The 24,529-nt window shown below is 37.9% G+C and overlaps 1 protein-coding gene across 50 annotated transcripts in view; it reads left to right on the top strand.

Annotated features, from left to right (window-relative positions):
- Nucleotides 1-24,529, top strand: part of NUMB (NUMB endocytic adaptor protein) — a 170,623-nt gene that overhangs the window by 26,584 nt on the left and 119,510 nt on the right. For 36 of the 50 annotated variants that reach the window (XM_060418287.1, XM_060418269.1, XM_060418281.1 and 33 more), the window contains one exon: nucleotides 19,764-19,895. The exons of the other annotated variants lie outside the window; for them this stretch is intronic. The gene's annotated coding sequence lies outside the window, so the exon portion shown is untranslated. The remainder of the gene's footprint in view (nucleotides 1-19,763; nucleotides 19,896-24,529) is intronic. 50 annotated transcript variants of the gene reach the window in all.

Genomic DNA, 24,529 nt, shown 5'->3' with positions numbered 1-24,529 from the left:
CCAGCATTTATTGCTTGCAGATTTTTGGATCGCAGCCATTCTGACTGGTGTGAAGTGGTACCTCATTGTGGTTTTGATTTGCATTTCTCTAATAATGAGTGATGTTGAGCATCTTTTCATGTGTTTGTTAGCCATCCGTGTGTCTTCTTTGGAGAAATGTCTATTTAGTTCCTTGGCCCATTTTTTGTGTTTTTTTATTCTTGAGACTCAGCTAACTTTCATTGTCTGTCTTGTGTTTACCTCCCTCCTTGTATAGTAGTTTCACATTTGCCACTGGATCTTAGTTCTAGAACCAGGCTTAGAGTTCCTACCCCTCAGAGATATTGTTGATATTGTGGATATTACAGACTCAGTCACAGACCTAGCAGGTGATTTCTTTCTTGATTTTGAAGCTGTGTCTGTATCTTGCAACCTTCCTAGGGATAATTTCCTGCCAGCCATAGCCCCAGGTGGAGTTGGCTGTTGTTTTCTTTACACGGGAGCCCTAACCAGCCTTAGCTCTGACCTAGCTCTGCTAAGTCCTCTTTTTGAATTGGAGTGCTTTTAGACCCTGATCTCCAGGGAAGCCAAACTCCCAGCTGCCTCTGCCTGTATAGATCAGGAACCCAGTGGGCCCCTGGCTTCAGCCTCATACCATTTTGCATCTGTGTTCCTTATCACTGCCTGAGACATGTTATTTTTTGAGCCAGCTATGTATTGTTTTTTATATATTTGATACATTCATATGTTAATTGTTATTTGGATGAATTTATTGTACCATTTTGACTAGAAGCCTTTTACTTGTTGTTCAGTGGCTAAGTTGTGTCTATTTGCCACCCCATGGGTAGCAGTATATGAGGCTCCTCTGTCCTCCACTGTCTCCTGGAGTTTGCTCATATTCATGTCCATTGATCAATGATTCCATCCAACTATCTCATCCTCTGCTGCCCCTTTCTCCTGTTGCCTTCAATCTTTCCCAGCATCAAGGTGTTTTCCAATGAGTTGGCTCTTTGTATCAGGTGACCAAAGTATTGGAGCTTCAGCTTCAGCAACAGTCCTTCCAGTGAGTATTCAGAATTGATTTCCTTTAGGGTTGACTGGTTTGATCTCCTTGCAGTCCCAGGGACTCTCAAGAGTCTTCTCCATCACCACAGTTTGAAATTATTCATTGTTTGGTGCTCAGGCTTCTTTATCATCTACCTCTCACATCTGTACATAACTACTGGACAGACCGTAGCTTTGACTCTATGGATTGTTGACACAGTGATGTCTCTGCTTTTCAACACGCTGTTTAGATTTGTCATAGCTTTCCTTCCAAGGAGCAAGTGTCTTTTAATTTAATGGCTGCAGTCACCATCTGCAGTGATTTTGGAGCCCAAGAAAATAAAATCTGTCACTGATTCCATTTTTTCCCCTTCTATTTGCCATGAAGTGATGGGACTGGATGCCATAGTCTTAGTTTTTTCAATATTGAGTTTCAAGCCAGCTTTTTCACTCTCCTCTTTCACCCTCATCAAGAGGCTCTTTAGTTCCTGTTCACTTTCTGCCATCAGAGTGGTATCGCCTGTATATCTGAGGCTGTTGATATTTCTCCCAGCAGTCTTGATTCCAGCTTGTGATTGATCCAACCTGGCATTTTGCTTGATGTACTCTACATATAAATTAAACAAGCAGGGAGACAATATGTAGCCTTTTTGTACTCCTTTCCCAGTTTTGAACTAATCCATTGTTCAGTGGCCTATTCTAACGGTTGATTCTCGACCCATGTATAGGTTTCTATGTTTCTCAGGAGACACGTATAGGTTTCTGTGTTTCTCAGGAGACAGGCAAGGTGGTCTGGTACTCTGATCTCTAAGAATTTTCCATAGTTTGTTGTAATCCACACAATCAAAGGCATGAGTATAGTCAGTGAAGCAGAAGTAGATGTTTTCTGGAACTCACTTGGTTTCTCCCTGATCCAATGAATCTATTTTGATCTCTGATTCCTCTGCCTTCTTTTTTTAAGACATACATATTTTATTGAAGCATAGTTGACTTACAATGTTTCAGGTGCACAGCAAGGTGATTCAGTTATACGAATACACATATCATATTTTTGAAATTATTTTCTAGTATAATTACTAGAAAGTACTAACTGTAGTTCCCTATGATATACAGTAAACCTTTGTTGCTTGTTGCATATATATTTTTTCATGAGAAATCTAGCATTTTATTCATACTGAGTAACACAAATAGAATCAAAATGTCATAATATTTTTAGTTAGGCAAAAATTCGTAAGTTTTCTAACATATATATTATACATATTTATATGTTGTATAGTTGCTAAGTCATGTTGACTCTTTGCGACCCATGGACTGTAGTCAACCAGGCTCCTCTGTCTGTGGGGTTTCCCAGGCAAGAATGCTGGAGTGGGTTGCCATTTCCTTCTTCAGGGTATCTTTTGTATACATATATATTTGTACTTTTCTACTTCTGTAGTTTTTGTACTACACTTGATAAAGGCTTGAGAAAGAACATTAAAAAGATGGAGAAATTGTGGAACATAAACTAAATGAATTCTGAGCACTGAATATGAAGTTAAAAAAGTGAAACAAGCTAGATAAAAGTAAAAGATCATCATATAGCCCAGTTGTTTTTTAACATGAATGCTCATTAAAGAAACTTATTTGGAGCTCTAGAGAAAAAAAGCAATACCTGAGCATTTGTATTTTTCAAAAAGTTTCAAGGTAATTGTGATATGCATCTGAATTTTAAAAAGTGGTTACAGATTTTTCTATTAGATCCTAGTTTTGGTGATACAGAGTTCTCTCATCTTTCTGTTAACCAATCATGATATAGTGGTATTAAGTAATAGTTACGTAATCACAATAGTGAGAGTTGGACCATAAAGAAAGCTGAGTGCGGAAGAAGTGATGCTTTTAAACTGTGGTGTTGGAGAAGACTCTTGAGAGTCCCTTGGACAGCAAGGAGATGAAACTAGTCAGTCCTAAAGGAAATCAGTCCTGAATATTCACTGGAAGGACTGATGCTGAAGCTGAAACTCCAATACTTTGGCCACCTGATGCAAATAACTGACTTATTTGAAAAGACCCTGATGCTGGGCAAGATTGAAGGCAGGAGAAGGGGATGACAGAGGATGGGATGGTTGGATGGCATCACTGACTCAATGGACATGAGTTTGAGCAAGCTCTGGGAGTTGGAGATGTACAGGGAAGTGTGGCATGCTGCAGTCCATGGGGTTGCCAAGAGTCAGACACGACTGAGCAAGTGAACTGAACTAAATCAAGATTGTGAAAAGACGTTTATCAGTTTTCACAATCAATAGCCAGACAGTGGGGTCAACCAGAATGATGTGGTAAGTGGAAGTGCATACATGCACGTTTTCATCCACCTAGCCAGTCTGTGTCTTTGGTTGGTGCATTTAATCCATTTACATTTAAGGTAATGATTGATATGTATGATCCTATTACCGTTTTCTTGTTTTGGGTTTATTTTCTGTAGGTCTTTTCTTTCTCTTCTGTTTCCTGTGTAGGGACATTTCTGTAGCATTTGTTGTAAAGCTGGTTTGGTGGTGCTGAATTCTCTTAACTTTGGTCTGTCTGGAAAGCTTTTGACTTTTCCATCAAATCTAAGAGGGTCTTGCTGGGTAGAGTATTCTTGGTTTTAAGTTCTTCCCTTTCATCACTTTAAATATATCATGCCATTCCCTTCTGGCTTGTAGAGTTTCTGTTGAGAAATCAGCTGATAAGCCTGATGGGAATTCCCTTGTATGTTATTTGTCATTTTTTCCTTGTTGCTTTTAATATTTTATCTCTGTCTTTAATTTTTGTCAGTTTGATTACTATGTGTCTCTGTGTATTCCTCTTTGGGTTTATCCTGCCTGGGACTCTCTGTGCTTCCTGGACTTGGTTGACTATTTACTTTCTCATGTTAAGGAAGTTTTCAGCTGTTACCTCTTCAAATATTTTCTCAGGTCCTTTCTCTCTCTCTTCTCCTTCCAGGACCCCTATACTGCAAATGGTGTGTTTAATGTTGTCCCAGAGGTCTCTTAGGCTGACTTCATTTCTGTTCATTCTTTTTTCTGTATTCTGATCTGTGGCAGTGATTTCCACCATTCTTCCAGGTTATTTATCTGTTCTTCTGCCTCAGTTATTCTGCTATTGATTCCTTCTAGTATATTATTCATCTCTGTCTGTTCTTTAGTTCTTGTCGGTCTTTGGTAAACATTTCTTTCATCTCCTCAATCTTTACCTCCATTCTTTCCCCAAGATTCTGATCATCTTCACTATCATTATCCTGAACTCTTTTTCTGGAAGGTTGCCTGTCTCCATTTAGTTTTTTTTCTGAGGTTTTATCATGTCCCTTCATCTGGGACATAACTCTGCTTTTTCATCATGATTAACTTTCTGAAATAGGATTTTTGCGTAAGCCACTGTGAGACTGTTCTTCTGTCTGCCTTCTGATGGCTGAGGCTAAGAGGCTTGTGTAAGCTTCTTGATGGGAGGGACTGGCTATGGGAAAAACTGGGTCTTGCTTTGGTGGGCAGGGCCTTGTTCAGTAAAGCTTTAATCCAATTATCTGCTGATGGCTGGGATTGCACTCTCTCCCTGGTAGTTGTTTGGCCTGAGGGGACCCAGCCTTGGGGTCTAAGGGCTCTATGTTAGGGTTAATGGTGAACTCCAGGAAGGTTTATGCCAAAGGGGAGCTTCAGTGCCCCTGCCCCTGTGGTGAGCCCCTGCCAACCCACACCTCCACAGGTGACCCTCCAGAACTAGCAGGTAGTTTTGAATCCATCTCCTGTGGGGTCACTGCTCCTCTCCTTTGGGTCTTGGTGCGTGCTAAATTTTGTTTGTGCACTCCAAGCCTGGAGTATCTGTTTCTCCCAGTCCTCTGGAAGTCCTTTAATCAAATCCCACAGGCCCTCAAGGCCAGATTCCCTGGAAATTCCTTGTCCATTTGTCAGATCCCCAGGCTGGGAAGCACAGCAGTGTGGGAACTTCTTTTGTAATACTGTTGTCCAGGCTGTGGGTCACCCACCTGGTGGATATGGGATTTGATTTTACTGTGAATGTGCCCCTCCTACCATCCCGCTGTGGCTTCTTCTTTCTTTGGATATGGATTATCTTTTTTTTTGGTGGGTTCCAGTGTCTTCCTGTTGATGGTTGTTCAACAGTTAGGTGCAGTCTTGGTGCTCTCTCAGGATGAGATTCCTCTGCCTTTTCTAAACCCAGCTTGTACATCTGGAAGTTCTCAGTTCACGTACTGCTGAAGGCTATCTTGAAGGATTTTGAGCATAACCTTGCTAGCATGTGAAATGAGCGCAGTTGTATGGTAGTTTCAGCATTCTTTGGCATTGCCCTTTGGGGTTGGAATGAAAACTGACGTGAGTTTTCCAAATTTGCTGACATACTGAGTGCAGCACTTTAACAGCATCATCTTTTAGGATATTAAATATCAACTAGAATTCCATCACCTCCACTAGTTTTGTTTGTAGTAATCCTTCCTAAGGCCCACTTCAGGTCACACTGCAGGATGTCAGCTCTAGGTTAGTGACCACACCATTGTGGCTAAATTCTTAGAATGATACCTAGCATAAAGTCAGTTCTTCATATATGGCACCTGTTGTATTTTCAATGAGTCCTAGAATTTCTTGTTGTTTTCTGTGTTTAGATAGTATGGATAGATAAATAGATGTATGTGCTTGTGCATGCTAAGTCACTTCAGTCGTTTCCCACTCTCTATGACCCTGTGGACCGCAGCCTGCCAGGCTGCTCTATCCATGGGATTCTCCATGCAAGAATACTGGAGTGGGTTGCCATGCTTTCCTCAAATAGATGTCTACTTGTGTGTGTGTGTGTGTGTGTGTGTGTGTGTGTGTGTGTGTTTATATACATGTGCCACTCCAGTACTCTTGCCTGGAAAATCCTATGGGCGGAGGAGCCTGGTAGGCAGCAGTCCATGGGGTCGCGAAGAGTCAGACATGACTGAACGCCTTCACTTTCACTTTTCACTTTCATGCTTTGGAGAAGGAAATGGCAACCCACTCCAGTGTTCTGCCTGGAGAATCCCAGGGACGGTGGAGCCCGGTGGGCTGCCGTCTGTGGGGTCGCACAGAGTCGAACATGACTGAGGCGACGCAGCAGCAGCAGCAGCAGCACTATATATATCCACACTGTTTAGATAGATGTCTATTTATAGTGTGCATATATGTAGTGTGTGTGTGTGTCTGTGTGTGTATTTGTGTATCTATATAGTTATCCCAAAACACTTGTCAGTCATTATTTGAAATTTTAGCAAATGTGTCTGGGGGTTATGGCACATATGGAGGCTTTGAGGTGGGATTTTTTTTTGTTGTTGTTGTTGTTTTCATTTTTTCTTTATTATTATTATTTTACAAACCCTTGTGTCGAGTTGGGTGGAACATTTAAATTGAATTTCAATCTATGTCCTGGCAACCTTGAATTGCAAAATTTTCAGGAGAAATTGGAATTTTTTTCCATATTGTAAAGTGCTGAGGTGCTGTTTTCTTTGTGGTATTCCAGTAATTGATAATTCTTTTAAGCTCTATTGCATGTACTTTACATTAGCTGCTAATAAAAAAAATCAGTACAGTTTGTGTGGATATCATAAGAAATTATGGACATTGTAATGGAGTGGATTTTAAGTCAGGAAAATGGAATGTTGAAAGTATACATGAGGGGCTCCCTGGTGTCTCAATGCAGAGGAGTCCACTTGCCAATGCAGGAGACATGGATTGTGAGAAGATCTCTCATCCGCAGAGCAGCTGAGCCCACGTGCCGCAGCTGTTGAGCCTGTTCTCTAGAGCACTGGAGCCGCAACTAGTGAGCCTGTGTGCCACAGCTGCTTGAAGCTGGTGTGCCCTGGAACCCATGCCCTGCAACAAGGGCAGCCACCACAATAAGTCCTCGCACCGCAACTACACAGTAGCCCGCCACTTGCTGCCACTAGAGAAAAGCCTGCACAGCGGTGAAGACCCAGCACAGCCAAAAATTAGTTAAATAAGTAAATATTTTTAAAAAGTGTACATGAGTGGGGAAGAAAGGTGGTTTTGAGGTAGAGGTTTTGGCTTCAACAACCATAGTTATGCTGAGGTAAAAATCTTCTTTGGGAAAGAGGCACGAAAAAGAGGGATAAAGTATTAATTAGACAAACTTCCAGTTTGTATTTTAGTTTTCATATGCTTGTGTATTGTAATCCCTAAAGACTTCACTCTAGTCTGTTAAAGTTTACCCATTAATTCAAAAGCGTAAATTAAAATTTTTTTCTTTTAAAATAGAAATGTCAACTATTCTTGGATGTTGGCTTTGAATTAGTGGAGGGGTGAGTCTGATAGCTTATCATCAATTACTGTTTTTAAGGGGATCCTGGATTGATTATTCTGCTGTTTAGAGAGATTGTGCTTGGTAATAAATGATCTTACTTTATTTCTTTGACTGAAATAATAAGACACACTGCTTCCTTCTTGCTCTTACCTCAAGCCCTGAGTAAGCCTTTGTTTTTATTTTTATCTTATATTGTAAACTGCTGTGTGTGTCTAGGTGTTTGGAACCATGAAAGTGTATTACCAAGTAAGAAGCATGGCATAATGCCATTTAGAGTTTTAAAGTTAATCTACCAGTCATGAATAATAAGAACTAATTCAATATGTCATCCCATCAGGTTGTCATTTTCAGGTGAACTTTAGATGTTCAGAGAGTACTGATCCATCCGTCTAATGACTACATTTGTGCTACTTTACTTAAGTTGATAAAATCTTAATGGTTATGTATTTCTCCCTAAACTGAAAGGTTTTTTAAAAATACTTTGTTAACTCTTTAATTGTCAGAAGATCAGTCCTGGGTGTTCATTGGAAGGACTGATGCTAAAGCTGAAACTCCAGTACTTTGGCCACCTGATGCGAAGAGTTGACTCATTGGAAAAGACCCTGATGCTGGGAGGGATTGGGGGCAGGAGGAGAAGGGGATGACGGAGGATGAGATGGCTGGATGGCATCACCAACTTGATGGACATGAGTTTGGGTGAGCTCCGGGAGTTGGTGATGAACAGGGAGGCCTGGCATGCTGCAATTCATGGGGTTGCGGAGAGTTGGACACAACTGAGCGACTGAACTGAACTGTGATGGGATTCTTAATTTAAGCAGAGGTTTCATTAGGATTCTGATCCAGAATCTTTCCGATATAAGGAAATAATTAGACACTATTTATCATGATAATTGCTAAAATTTTACTTTTTATTTTTCTTCTTTTTTCAATGTGAGATGAGACTTTTAACATTTTAAAATTATTGAGAAATAACTGATATGTGTAGTATAAGTACAACTGTTTGTCATCTATCAAAATGGATGGAAGCTTTATATTGAGCCTTTGCCGTTGACATTTTTGTTGTACTGACTGACAAATTTCCTTTGATCTGTATTGCCCTTTTTTGGGCCTTTGTGAAGCAGATAGAGTTTGAGGGAAAGATCACAGTATTTGAAATCAGAGGATTTAAAGTCCTGTCTCATGTCAGTTTACTTGCTCTGTGACTTTCACCTGCTGAGATTATTCTTTTCAAATTACTTGTAAAGAAAACAATGATATCTGTCCAATAGCATTGTTGTCAATATTAAAATTAAATAAAATGCTTTGTGACCTATATCATAACTCTTAAGAATGTACAGGGTATTTTTCAGTTGTGATGTTTGTTGTCTTTTAGCAAAATAGGAATGCTGTTTGCTTAGTCACTCAGTCGTGTCCGACTCTTTGCGACCCCATGGACTGTAGCCTGCCAGGCTCCTCTGTCCATGGGGATTCTCCAGGCAAGAAGACTGGAGTGGGTTGCCATGCCCTCCTCCGGGGGATCTTCCAGCCCAGGGACTGAACGTAGATTTCCCTCATTACTGTCTGAGCCACCAGGGAAGCCCAGAACAGCAATACTGTCCTTAAAGATTTCCGTTGTATGGATGGCATACCAACTTTCGATTTGATGTATCAGTTTTATTTAGGGTGAATATCCTTTGGTTTTTGTCTGCCTTTATATTTTCCCTTATGGTAAATTTCTTCACTGTGTGAGGATTCTTCCTTTGCCAAAGGTAGAAAATGGTTAGACTTTATCATTACATTCAGCTTCATGATGTCATGAAAAATAAGGCCTGTCTAGAGTCTAAACTGGGAGCCAGCCTTTCTCGAAGTCCCTGGTTCTCAGTGGGGTCAGTACCTGCCCATGTTGTGCTTGGATCTTTGAGGGTGGACTTTTGGTTGCCACAGTGATTAAGGTGGGGTAGGTACAGCATTGGAATTCAGTGAGCAGGAATCACGAATGCCATACATCCCACAAGATACGAGACAGTTCTGCATGGATTTTGAACATTTCCCCATACCTTCTTATGGGTGAAAAACCTGTTTGTACTCATCTGATTCTAATTTGGTTTTACATTTAAACACAAAGTGTTTTTTTGCCTGGCTTTAATAGATATTGAATTTTCCAGGAATGTAACTGCTGAGTAAACGGAGGGCAAATTGTACTTTGTTTTGTTCAGAAACAAGAGTTGTTTTTAACTGTTTTGGAAAATCTTATTATCAGTGGCATTGCTGCTTATGGTATTTGATTTCCCAACACAGATCATTTGTGCCAATCTTCATTTGTAACTGTCATGTTCATGGTATTTCTATGTGTGGGAGCAAGTGTCTATTTCCTTATTAATATAAATTCTAGGATGGTTATATTGGAACATTAATTATTAAAATATTTTTTAAATTACTTTTTCTCCTCTTATTTTACATTAGGCATTATATTAATTTTTCAAAACCAAAGATAGGTAAGTTACCTACTTGCATTACATTTCAGATTTATGCTTTCAAAATGAAAAACTTTTGTTTTAGTGGAGTTTCAGAATGGAACCTGTATTTAGTGGAAGCCTGTGTGCCCTTTCCAGGGTGAGAGAGGAGGTCCATGTTGGTTTTCATTATTGATGTCTGTTCTTCTCTTTCCTTTTCTTCCTTCTCCCTTCCTTTTCTGTTTTCCTTTCCCCTTATAATCTACTTGATATATAGATAAGAATATGGTGCTGTATATGTAAATAATAAAGCATATAATAAAATCAATACCTGTGAACCCACCACCCAACTTAAGAGGAAGAACATTACCAGTGCTGTTGATATATTTCTCTTTGATTTCCGTCTACCTGTCTTTCTACCAGGGATGAAATCATTCAGGATTTTGTTTTGGATATATTTATTTATCATTCCCTTCCTTGTAATTTTACCATATTTGTGTATATTTCACAGATTTTTCATTTAGTTTTATTTAAGTCTCAAAATGGAACCATGCTGTATGTATATTCTTATTTGCTTTGGCTAATCAACATTATGTTTTTAAAGATTCATTCATATAGATATGTGTAATTGTGGTTAATTTTCTCAGAGGTGTGTATGAATTGTATGACTGTTACCACAGTGTATCTCTTCTTCTCAAGACAGACATTTTTTTTCCCCCCATTTTGTTGGTATTACAGATCTGTTCCTACTTATGTTTTCAGGTACAAGTATTTCTCTACAACAGTGAATTTTAAGCATTTTTGATGGTGATCAACCCCTGCCCACCTCCACCCACTATTCAGTTCAGTTGCTCAGTCGTGTCCGATTCTTTGCGACCCCATGAACCGCAGCATGCCAGGCTTCCCTGTCCGTCACTGACTCCCGGAGTTCACCCAAACTCATGTCCATCGAGTCAGTGATGCCATCCAGCCATCTTATCCTCTGTCGTCTCCTTCTCCTCCTGCCCTCAATCTTTACCAGCGTCAGGGTCTTTTCAGATGAGTCAGCTCTTTGCATCAGGTGTTTCAGCTTCAACACCAGTCCTTCCAATAAACACCCAGGACTGATTTCCTTTAGGATGGACTGGTTGGATCTCCTTGCTGTCCAAGGGACTCTCAAGAGTCTTCTCCAACACCATAGTTCAAAAGCATCAATTCTTTGGCCCTTAGCTTTCTTTATAGTCCAACTCTCATATCCATACATGACTACTGGAAAAACCATAGCCTTGAGTAGACAGACCTTTGTTGACAAAGTAATGTCTCTTCTTTTTAATATGCTATCTAGGCTGGTCATAACTTTCCTTCCAAGGAGTAAGTGTCTTTTAATTTCATGGCTGCAATCACCATCTGCAGTGATTTTGCAGCCCCCCAAAATAAAGTCTGCCACTGTTTCCACTGTTTCCCCATCTATTTGCCATGAAGTGATCCACCCACTATTACACAGACAGAAAAATGAGAATCAGTATTCACCCATATTACATGTGATGCATTCTTGTTTTTCTCTTTTCTCCTTGTGCTGGCTGTACCCTAAATGACTTCACAGTTCAGGGTCTTTAACTTGGTTTCCTTTGGAGAACAGGTGTGTTGATCTGGCTTTCCTTTACTTACAGAGTGTTTCAGGGATAGCATTTCATGAAGTGAGAGTGCAGCTGGCTAAGCAGGAGGACTGTTCCACACCTGGAAACATCTGGCTCTTGAGCTCTATAAAGTTTCAGCTAGCACTAAATTTGGATTTAGCCCTTAAGTACCTGCTACTCCTTGATGAAATGAATTCCTTAGGTATGCCTTAACTAAATATTTTGAGTTATCCCAGTGTTACACCGTTCTCTGAGGATGCAAGGAGCCGGGTTGCTTCTGGCTTTCTATTCTTGATATTTACTGTGATGTCAGACTTGGCTTCCCCTATTGCTTATCTTAACCATAAACTGTATATTCTTTAAGGCTCAGATCTTCGTAGTTGATTCTTCAGTTTTCTCGTGGCTTGCTAGTACATATTCAGAAACTTCAGGTATTTCCTCTTTCTTAAAGTCTGCATTCTGTTTGCAGACTCAATAGCTAGAATATTTTTTGCTGAAGAGGAAAAGAGTTGATTTACATGGGAATTTATTTATTTGACTTTAATCTTAAGTAATTATAAAGTTAAGCAGAGAACTACATGTTTTAACTCTGATTCAGTGTTTATAGTTATTTAGAATTATTAGAATTGTAACTTACAGAGCTATGCTTTGAATCTCAGCGGGAGAATATTTGTACTTGGTACTGTTCTTGATGACTCTTAACAGGAATAACCAAGTTACTGTTGTGTGTATATATATATAGTTTTAGCTAGCACTAAAACTGTGTGTATATATATAGTTTTAAATCTTGTTTTTATGACTGTAGGACTCAAAAATAATAAATAGGCATTGTATTCATTCCAGTCTAGAAGTTGTGTATGGTTTGCATTGTTGTTTTTTGTAGCAAAATATATGTAACATAAAATTTGCTGTTTTAACCATTTTTAAGTATACAGCTCAGTGGCATTCAGTATATTCACATGACTGTGCAACTATCCCCACCATCCATCTCCAGAACTTTAACTTTCCAGAATGAAGCTGTGTACCTATTCAAGGTTAACTTTCTGTGCTGCTCTCCCCACAGCCCATAGCAACCTCCATTCTGCTCTCTGTCTCTAGGAATATGACTACTCTGAGTATCTACCGGCCACCTGGGTTGTTTCCATGTTTTGGCTGTTGTGACTAATGCTCCTATGAACACTGCTGTGCAGATATCTGTATGAGTCCTGCTTTTAGTTCTTTTAGGTATACATTCAGTAATGGAATTGCTGGATCGCATGGTAATTCAGTGTTTTTTTTGGGGGGGGGGGAATGGACATACATTTTACTGGTTTTCTTTTGCATCTGTATTGTAGATATATTTTTAATAAATAATTACAGGTCTGTTTCTATAATTTTGCAGTGGCTGGCTGCATAGGGTTCCAGACTATGGATATATCCTGGTTTATTTGTAGATGTTTCTATCGTTAACAGTTCTTGCTGTAATAAACACTATTACGGTTCACTTATTCATCAGATATTTACTGAACACCTGCATATGCTTGGCATGTGTAATGGCTCTTTGGTACAGACATATTTGCACACATCCATTTTCTTAGGATAAACTTTTTAGAAGTGAGACTGTTGGGTCAAAGGATGGGCATATTTTGAAATGTGATTATTTTCCTGAAAGTTTTTATACTTATAAACTATTTAAAAATATAGTCCCAAATAATGAATAGGAATGTCAGATTCCCCATGCTTTATGAAACACTGGGTATTATCGATCTTTTTAGTATTTGTTAATCTGAGATGATAGTAATTTGCATCTCTTTGGTCACTACTAGTGAAGCTGAACATCTTATGCTTACAGTTTTGTTTCTTCTTTTGTCAGTTGCGTATTCATGTATTTCTCCTCCTATCTTTTTCTTACTAACTTGTTAACTTATTAACTTTTTCTTATTAACTTATATACTAAGCATATTAAATATTTTATATATAGTTTTATGTTATAGGTACTTCCCCCAATTTGTCATTTTTGTCTCTTATTTTTTCTTCATAATCTCTTTTGCAGTGTAGCTGCTTTACTTTTTATAGCCAGTTTTATTAGTCCTTTACAGTTTCTGTTTGGTTTCTTTTTTCTGGTGGTCGTGGCCCACCCTGATTTAATGGTCTGTGTGTGTGTGTGTGTGTAAGGGAGTGATTTATAGAAAAACTTTCTTAGAAATAGAAACCTTTGCATGAACTGATCTGTTTTGAATTAAATCTGACATTGAAAGTAGTTTGGGAAAATGAAATGTAAACAGCAGGTGAAGAATAAAAAGTTTAACTTTTTTTTTTAATGAAAATCTTTGTAAAGATTGATGAAAACATTTCCAAACCAATACTTACTCGCCATAGAAAACAAGTACATATTGAACCTGATTTACTTTTTATTGATCTCTTAAGGATTCGGGAGATGTTTACATGTTAATTTAGATATGTAGGCTATAGTAGATTGGAGAAATGGTACATTAACTCCAGGAGATATTCCACAATTTTTTACTTGTTCTCAAAATTTCTTTCATTATTTGTCATTAGTTGGTGTTTTTCTTTGTCTTTGTAACTGCTTTTCCCTATATCTCATTCCTTGAAACCTTTGATTACTTTTAATCCTGATCTTTTCTGTATCTTATTGCTGTATCTGGTTCCCGATTCTTTTTAACCTTTTCAATACCTTTATTCTTTTGTTTCTATTCTTGATTTCAACGTGAGCTTTATAAGGATTGAAAGAACTTAATCATACCATGTAGTCTTTAATTTTTATATACAGATTCTTTCCAGCATTGTGTACATTTTAAGCTCCAAGTGCACAACTCTTTTGGACATTTGAGTTTGCTAACTACCTGGATGTTAGTGGAGGATGTATATGTAGAGCAAGTATTACAGTCATTTGATCTGGAATATATTAATTAAGAGTGAAAATATAATAATGGAGAGTGGAAAAGCTGGCTTATAACTCAGCATTCACAAAACTAAATCATGGCATCCAGTCCCATCACGTCATGGCAAATGGAAGGGGAAAAAGTAGAATCAGTGACAGATTTTTCTCTTCTTGGGCTCCAAAATCACTGTGGATGGTGACTGCAGCCATGAAATGGAAGATGCTTGCTTCTTGGAGGAAAAGCAGTGACAAACCTAGACAGCATATTAAAAAGCAACGACCTCACTTTGCTGACAAAGGTCTGTATAGTCAAAGCTATGGCTTTTCCAGTAGTCATGTATGGATATGAGAGCTGGACCATAAAAAAGCTTGAGTGCTGAAGAATTGATGCTTTCAAATTGGTGCTAAAGAAGACTCTTGAGAGTCCCTTGGACTGCAAGGAGATCAAATCAGTCAGTCCTAAAGGAAATCAACCCTGAATATTCATTGGAAGGACTTAGACTATAGCTGAAGCTCTGATGGGAAGAGCCAACTCGTGGGAAAAGACCCTGCTGCTGGGAAATATTGAAGGCAAAAGGAGAAGGGAGCGGCAGAGGATGAGATGGTTAGATAGCATCATCAACTCAATGGACATGAACTTGAGCAAGCTCCAGGTTATAGTGGAGGACAGGGATGTCTAGTTGCTGCAGTCCATGAGGTCACAAAGAGTTGGACACAACTTGGTCACTGAACAACAACAAACAATAATGATATAAAATCATACTTATAATGATTTGATGAAAGTTGAACCTTATGGGCTTAATCGTGAACCTGTCTTGTGACCTTGATCAAACCCTTTAAAGTGGTATAGTTTTCATTTTGCAAATTTAGATGGTTTCTTATTTTAGCTTTCTTTGCCTTAGAGTTTTGCTTGCATAGCAAATGCAAGAGCCAAAAAGTTAAAGAGTTCGAGGACTTTAGGGAACATCTGCTGTCTAATTTGTTCTCGCTACAGATATTTGCCTGGTACTGTCTTGGTTTTGAGGATACAGTGAAGTCCCTGGGTTCATGGAGTTTATAATCTTTTATGAAACGAAGGTTATTATAAAGATCTAATTTAAAGAGTCCTCATTTCATTTTGGTGGGTTTTAATATGCTTAAAAGAAAAAGGATTTGGTCCCTTATATGCCAGATAGGACATGAGGAACTTGTAAAGCAGGAGGAAGAAACCCTAAAAGAGTGAACAAGGACAGTGCCTCTCAAATTTTTCTGTATGTATGAATCACATGAGGGTCTTGTTAAATTGCAGATTCTGAACCAATAGGTCCAACGTCAGACCTGGGATTTTGCATTTCTAACAAACTTCTGGATGCTGCTTGTGGTACCAGTCTATGAACCACAGTTTGAGTAGCAAGGAATTAGTATTTCATTAAGAAAAAAGAAGAATAGCCTGTTAACCTTTTTGAGAGGAGGGATTTGGGACCATGCAGTGTAGGCTTGGAGTTCTGAGCAACACATCACTCAGAACTTGACCTTGGTGAAATGGAATTATAAGAGCTATTAATTTCATATATAAAGAGGGAGTATTGAGGAGGTAGTCAACATCTCTTTTTTTTGGATGGCATCTAGAACTAAGGCTGGATGGTCTTAAAGGGTCTAAAACCTTTGAAAAGATACTAGGAGGTGAAAGACATGAGGATCTTCAGGTATGATAAAAATAACTATCTAGTCAGATAAAATTTGTGAGTAAAGTATTGACTAGGAGGACTTAGTTTGTAATTGGGAAGATTTTCTCTCCTCTTTTACGTATTCTAACTGGGATAGTGATTCTAGTTTTTTTTAAAAAAGTAAATGCTGGTTGTTGTTTTTTAATATGCATATGTATTTTATCCTGTAGGCACATTCTGTGTAGAAAGTATGTCAAATTTCTTTGTTACAGGTCTGAATAAAGCTTAAGTGTGCTTAGGTTGCCCTTTTCTGATCTGTTCCTCTAGTATTAGCTACTTGGAACATAAATAACGTAGGAGTTCATTTATCTTCATAGAATTAGCAGAAGACTCTTAATCTTGGAGGTGGTGTAAAATGCCCAGTGGATATCAAACATTTACCCATAGGAAAAAATTTGGCAAGCCAAATCTTTGAACCAGCAGCCTTATATTTAGTTCTGTGAATTCACAATGCTAGTGTTTCCAATTATGTTTTTTACATTTCCTCCCCATTCTTTTACTATTTTAGAAGTAATATATATTCATATATCCTCTTTAATAAACACCTAATTTGTTACAGACTGAAGATGTTGGGAAATTACTGCTAACACCCGTAATTTATTATGGCTTCTGTCATATAATATTGTAATATTGGTTTCCTTTGAAAATAGGCATAATGTGGTTATTGTTTGTTATATAGGCAGAAAGATGTGAAATGTAATCATGGATTACATTGAGATAAATCTCAATGTTCCTTTAATTGTATTGGTTCATTATGATCAAATGAACTACATGTAATGTGTTTTTACTAGTTACACACCCAGTCGATTTCTGGCATATTTAAAAAGCATTTGCTGCACCTATTGTTATTTTGGTATTTAGTTCTTTTTTAACATAATTGTTAAAACTGAAAGTAAAACATCAAAAGTATTATAGTCTGTTCTAGAATCAGGCCAAGGAAAAAATGAAGTAAAACACATTGTATGCTAAAAATATATTATGCAACTTACATCTGAAATTGTTTTGTTAGAGCATCTGTTGAAAATGAATTTCAACTTTCCTTATTCTGTAGGTTTTTTATAATGTAATTATCTGAACATGGATGTCCATATAAAATAAGTTTCCAGTGTTTTCCAGTTTTTAACTCAGTTTAACTTTAGAACCATACACTGCTGCTGCTGCTGCTGCTGCTAAGTCGCTTCAGTCGTAGACAGCAGCCCACCAGGCTCCCCCGTCCCTGGGATTCTCCAGGCAAGAACACTGGAGTGGGTTGCCATTTCCTTCTCCAGTGCATGAAAGTGAAAAGTGAAAGTGAATTCGCTCAGTCATGTCTGACTCTTTGTGACCCCACGGACTGCAGCCTACCAGGCTCCTCCATCCATGGGATTTTCCAGGCAAGAGTACTGAAGTAGGTTGCCATTGCCTTCTCCGTTAGAACCATATAAGCCTTTCCTATATATTCTGAAAACTCAATGTAGTAATACCTGGAAATGTAATTGAAATATAAAATAAATGAAAAAGTAATGTAAATGTACAGTAAGTGAGAAAGAAATTACAGATAAGCTTAACATTGAAATAATTAAATTTAAAAGAATAAAAGGACATGTCTTGTTAATTTACACTACTGCACTGGTGTGTGGGGCTTTTGAGGGCAGGGACTGTGTTATATGTGTTTGTGTTTAGCACACATAGTAAAGGACTCTTTGTTTAGTGTTTTTTTTTGTTTTTGTTTTTTTAAGAGTCATTAGAGCAAATGTTCCTAGTTCTGGTAAAATCTGTTTTGTTTTTTCTTTATTTAGTTGAAGAAAAATATAAATGAGTAGTCTGGGGTCATGCAGCCTGTTTTTTTTTTTTAATATCAATCCTGCTTAGTAGTTTTGTGATGTTGAAAGTAACTTCTTTATACCTTAGTTTTTCTAGTTATAAAATTATAATATTAATAGTCCATTTCATAAGCATTGTTATCGGGATTAAGTGAGATAATTCATGGAAAATGTTTTGAAGAGTTTTTGGTAAATAAGTACTTTCAAAGATATTTTTTAAAAAAAGAATATTAATTGCTGCTAGTCTTTTTATTCAGGAACACGACTATTGGCATTGTCGATGGTGAATTTATTTTGCTTTTCAAAACAGGCATACATATCCAGGTTCCAATATCATAGGTTTGGGTGATTAATATATACACTTAAAATTAGTTTAGAATAAAAAAATCTTAAGAATTTTTACTTTCAAGCTACTTTAACTTTAATTCCTATGGGGAAAAAAGAGAAAATTCATTCATTTAATAAGTCATTTTTCTTTATAAACTATTTGATACCTGTTCTTTACAAGACATTGTACTATGTGCTAGAAATGTAAAATGGAGCAAACTTGGTATGTCCTTCTGTTGTCTAGAGGCTGGTAGAGAAAGGTACCACTGAGCGTAAATTGGTGTTGAAATAATTCCTTTTGTGCCAGATCATTTTATTAAGCCAAACTTTTGGGTGGATTGACTCTTTGCCTTTAATATCTTATCTATTTATCATAACTCAGTGGTAGCTGTATCATTCCTGTTTTGCAAATACGGAAATTGAGGATCACAGAGGTAATTTCTTACACAACTACAAAACTCAGTCCAAAATCCTGCTTATTTAAAAACTCATTCATTCTGCTATTCTACCTCCTATATATTTGTCATAGGTGCAAAACCTCTATTTGAAGACTTAATTCATTAAATTGTATCTGAAGTTTATGTGTTGATTTCCCTGTTACATTGGGAGATTTTTTTAGGGCAGAGATTAGTCTAAAATATTTCTAGGGCTCCTCAGCCACTGGTAGAATACTTGTCACATATTAGGTATATAATATTAGTTGAGAAATGAATGAATATTTAGAATGTTAGAAGTAAAAGGAATTTGATTCATGTAAATAATACTAGACAGTAGAACTTCTAAAAATTTTAGATCATTTATGTAGGGTTATAACTTTTGATTTTGACTCTTTAGGGTATTTAAAACACAACTAGTACTGTCTATCACATCATCTTATAAAAGAAACCATTTTAACACCAAAATAGTAGGAAGGACGGTTTCATAGTAAGCACAGTTTGGTAACTTTAAACCCATATATTGGTCATGGCTGGCACCTGTTCAAGAAATGTAATCTTCTCCTTTTAGAGTTGATGTATCTTAGAGAAGTATCTTAAGTTCTTACAGCAAGGCAGAATGATCACTGAACTTAAAATCCAGGTCTTCTGACTCTCAGCCCCAAATTTTGATCCCGTCCCCTCAATCTTCATCACATGATGAGATTCAGTTCAGTTCAGTTCAGTCACTCATTCGTGTCTGACTCTTTGCGACCCCATGGACTGCAGCGCGCCAGGCTTTCCTGTTCATCATCAACTCCCGGAGCTTGCTCAAACTCACGTCCATCAAGTCAGTGATGCCGTCGAACCATCTCAACCTCTGATGCCATTGAACCATTTCATCCTCTGTCACCCCCTTCTCCTCCTGCCTTCAATCTTTCCCAGGATCAGGGTCTTTTCCAATGAGTCAGTTCTTTGCATCAGGTGGCCAAAGTATTGGATCTTCAGCTTCTACATCAGTCCTTCCAATGGATATTCAGGACTGGCACAGACAGTTTGTGCCTTCACTAAAATCCTGTAATTGTTAAGAAGCAGAGCTGGATTAAATCTGTATTACCCAAATCCATTTTAGTGAAACCTGTGGATTCACTTCTGTGGAATCTTACCCTCCTCTAACAGCCCCTATTCAGTTGTAGAGATGGAATTATAAGTGATTTTAAAAAGACATCTATATTTAGCGTTTTCTTTCTTTGAAAATTTCAGATTTGGGGCTAAAGCAACTTCTTCCAAGGAAGAAGGCCAGTGCAGCTGCTGTTATAACCCAAGATCTTGATCCGCATCCATAGATTGGAATATTGGTGGGCCAGCAATCCTCAGACACCTCACTCAGGACAGGTAGGTGAAAGAGAGAATCAGGATAAGAAAAGTAGGATGAATGCTAGTAGTTTTCCTTCCTATTTCTTATTAGATGCAAGCAGTTGACTGCCTTTAAGAATTTAACCCTTTAAGTTGATTAAAAACAAAGCATTTGGAATCTTATTTGGTTGGGGCAAAAGATTTTCTTGCTTGTAAAATATGTGTCAAATGTTAACTGTGGTGAAATTTAGGATAATTAAAGTTTTTTTCTTTCTCATTTTGTACATTTTCCAGATTGTATTTATGAACTTGTATTATTTATTTATTGTTGTGTAACAAACCACTCAAAACTTAGTGGTTTGAGACCTATCAGTCATTTATTTTGCTTGTGTATCTGTAATTTGGATAAGGCTCGCTTGGTGGGGACAGCTTGTCTGTTAACAAGTGGAATGAGGTGGGGTTGCTGGAGAAAAGGGGTTAGCTCATTCCCCTGAGCTGTAATCATTTGAAGGCTTGCTCACTCTTGTGTCTGGTGGTTGATGCAGGCCGTTGGTAGGGGCCTGGGCTGTGGGCCAGAACACCTATATATGACCTCTGTTTTTTACTTCTTGGTTTCCTCGCAGCATGTTGGCTGGGTTCTTTTGAGAGAGCATCCCAAAAGAGCAAGGTGAAGTTGTATGGCATATTTGACTTAGTTTTTGGAAGTCACATATGTTACTTTGCTCTCTTCTATTGGTTGAGGTAGTCATGAAGGTCTCCCCAGGTTCAGAGGAGTAGCTGGACATCGAACCCTACCACGTGAAGGGAATAGTATCAACAGAAGATTATAAGAGCATATGGCATGGAATCTGCCATTGTAGCCATTTTTGAACTACGTGATTTGCCATGATTTGCATTACTTTTAAGATAAAGAATATAAACATGGGTGTAATAAATGAAAAAGATGAATATTTGTAGGAAATGATGGTGTATGAGTCCAATAAGAATTTTGTGTGCTCTTATTTACTGAAATATACTGAAAATAAGATGCCTAAACAGGAAGAAGTAAAATCAGTTTTGAGTTTTAGTTCATATCAACAAAGCATGCTGCTATAATCAAAAGTAGAGACAAAACTTTATAAACAAGATGAAAAATAAGATTTGTAGTTAGGTTTTTTTGTTTCTAGAAAATGCTAATCATTTCTGTTCAAAGTCTATGTGGGTGGTTTTTTTTTTCTTGTTTAATAATTTGAGAATTATTTGGGAAGGTGGTTTCTAATATAGTAGATGTGAAATGTTTAACAAAAGTATTTAGAATTTGTGGCAGGGAAGTGATTTTCATAGCATAGAATTGACCATTTTAATCTTTTTTTTTTTTTGGTTGCATGTAGCATATGGGATCTTAGTTCCTTGACCAAGGCTTGAACCCTTGCCCTTTTCATTGAAAATATGGAGACTTAACCACTGGACTGCCACAGAAGTCCCCATATTAATCATTCTTTAAGTGTACAGTTCAGTGGTGCTAAATATGTTCACACTATTTGCCACCAATCTCCTAAATCTTGCAGAACTCTTAAATCTTGCAAAATTGAAATTCTTCCCAATAAACACCTCCGTATTCCCCTCTCCCTTTAGCCCCTGGCAACCAACATTCTATATTATGTGTATAAATTTGATCACTCTAGGTACCTCATGTAAATGGAATTGTATACTCTTTATACTGTTGTTGACTGGCTTATTTCACTTAGCATGGTGTCCTTGAGGATCGTACATGCCGTAGCATGTATCAGTTTCTTTCATTTTAAGGCTGAATAGCATTCCATTGTTTGTGTATAGTACATTTTATTTATCCATTCATCCTTTGTTGGACCCTTGGATTGCTTCTACTTTTAGGCTATTGTGAATAATGCTGTTATGAGTATTGGTATACAAATCTCTCTTTGAGCCCATGCTTTCAGTTCTTCTGTGTGTATACCCGAAAGTGGAATTGTGGTACTTTGTTTAAATTTTGAGGAACTGCCATACTGCTTCCATAGCTGCTGCACCATTTTACATTTTCACTAACAATACAGAAAGGTTCCAATTTCTCCACATCTTCACCAACTCTTGTTTGTTTTTCAGTAATGGTCTTTCTGAAGCCATCTGAGCATCTTTTCACGTGCTTGTTGGCTTTTATACAAATACAGTTTCTTTGGAGAATATCTGTTCAAGTCCTTCACCTTTTTTCTAATCAGATTGTTTGGTTTTTTGTTGTTGTTGAATTGTTGAAGCTCTAGATTTGCATTCTCACTATCACTGTCTTGCATTTAGGTCTTAGTGGTGTCTTTCAACTATCGGATAGGCCCCCAACCAGCCTTTTTTCTTCCAACTTTCTTTCCTGGTCTGTTACAAAGTTACTTTGCATAGATACCTGCATTACTTTTTACATTACAGTAGATGCTTACCTCATTTTACTGTGCTCTGCAGATACTGCATTTTTTACAAATTTATAGTTTGTGACAACCCTGCATGGAACAAGTCTGTTTATGCCATTTTTCCAACAGCATTTCCTCACCTCATGTCTGTGTGTCACATTCTGGTAATTCTCACACTATTTTAGACATTTTCATTTTCATTATATTTGTTATGGTGTTCTGTGATCAGTGATCTTTGGTGTTATTGTTGCAAAAGATTATGACTCTGAAGGCTCAGATGTGATGAACATTATTCCTAAATTAAGGTATGTACATTGTTTTCTTAGACATAATGCTCTAAATATTTAGACTATAGTGAAAGCATAACTTGGCCCCAATCATTTAAGTGCTGTGCTGTGCTTAGTCGCTCAGTCATGTCCGACTCTTTGCGACCCCATGGACTGTAGCCCACTAGGCTCCTCTGTCCATGGGGATTTTCCAGGCAAGAATACTGGAGTGGGTTGCCATGCACTCCTCCAGGGGATCTTCCCAGCCCAGGGATGGAACTCAGGTCTCCTACCTTGCAGGAGGATTCTTTACCATCTGAGCCACCAGGAAGTACAGCAGTGTATAAGTTTAAGGTATACAGCATAATGATTTGACTCTTATACATCATGAAGTGATTATCACAGTAAATTTGTTGTTGTTCAATCACTAAGTCATATCCGACTCTTTTCCATCCCATGAACTGCAGCACACCAGGCTTCACTGCCCTTCACTATCTCCTAGAGTTGCTCAAACTCATTTCCATTGAGTCAGTGATGCTATCTGACCATTTCCTCCTCTGTCGCCCCCTTCTCTTCTCAGTGGATGGTGGCTCAGACGGTAAAGCATCTGCCTACAGTGTGGGAGACCTGGGTTCGATCCCTGGGTCGGAAAGATCTCCTGGAGAAGGAAATGGCAACCCACTTCAGTATTCTTGCCTGGAAAATCCCATGAACAGAGGAACCTGCTAGGCTACAGTCCATGGGGTCGCGAAGAGTTGGACATGACTGAGTGACTTCACTTTCTTTCTTTCTTCTCTCAGTGAAACTTATTTGTCATCTCATAGTATAGCATAGAAAAACTGCAGCCCTCCAGGCTCCTCTGTCCATGGGGATTTTCCAGGCAAGAATACTGGAGTGGGTTGCTATGCCCTCCTCCAGGGGATCTTCCCAGCCCAGGGATCGAACCCAGGCCTCCTGCATTGCAGGTGGATTCTTTACCAACTGAACCACCAGGGAAGCCCATAAAAAAAATTAAAAGGAAAAAAGTTTTCCTTGTGACGAGAACTCTTAGGATTTACTTTCTTAACTTTCATTTATGACATACAGCAGTATTCATTATATTTATCATGTTGTACATTATATCCCTAGTACATACTTAAAACTGGAAGTTTGTACCTTTTGATTGCCTTCATGTAATTCTCCCCTTCTTCACTTTCCTCCCTCTGATAACCACAAATTTTATCTTTTTTTCTATCTTGTTTTGTTTTTGATGTGTAGTTGACCTACAGTCTCCAAAATTCAGTTTTAGAATATCTTCATTTCCATCCCCCTCACCCCCCGCCAAATTCCTTGTATGCGTTTGCAATTAATTCTTGTACCTATGTCCAGCTTCAGGTAGTCGGTAATCTACTTTGTATTTTAAAAATTTGCTTTTTCTGGAGATTTCACATAGTTGGAATCATACAATATGTGATCTTGTGTCTGGCCTTTTTCACTTAGCTTAATTTTTTTTTTTTAACATTTTTTTGGATGTGGACCATTTTTAAAGTCTTTATTGAATTTGTTACAGTATTGTTTTTGTTGTTTATGTTCTGGTTTTTTGGCTGTGGTGAGGTATATGGACTTTATAGCTCCTTAATCAGGGATCGAGCTCATACCCCTTGCATTGGAGGATGAAGTCTTAACCACTGGACTGCCAGGGATGTCCCTAGTTTAATGTTTTTGAGGTTCATATTGTAGCATGTATCAAGCAGCATTGTTCCTTTTTATTATTGAATAGTATTCCATTGTATGGCAAAACCACATTAAAAAAATTCATTAATTGGTTGATAGACCTTTGGATTGTTTCTCCTTTTTGACTGTTATTATATTTGTGTTATTTATCATCTCATGCTTTAAACCTTTTGTACTTATGTGATTAATATGTGACTATAGTATTATCCAGATATGTATAAATGCACACACATTGAAGGATACGCTAAAAATATTTTAGTAATGGGGTACAGGATCAAAAAAATTTGGAGGTCACTGTTCT

Source organism: Ovis aries, chromosome 7 (genome assembly GCF_016772045.2).
Source record: "Ovis aries strain OAR_USU_Benz2616 breed Rambouillet chromosome 7, ARS-UI_Ramb_v3.0, whole genome shotgun sequence".
NCBI lineage: Eukaryota > Metazoa > Chordata > Mammalia > Artiodactyla > Bovidae > Ovis > Ovis aries.
This window is presented reverse-complemented; position numbering and strand designations above follow the sequence as displayed.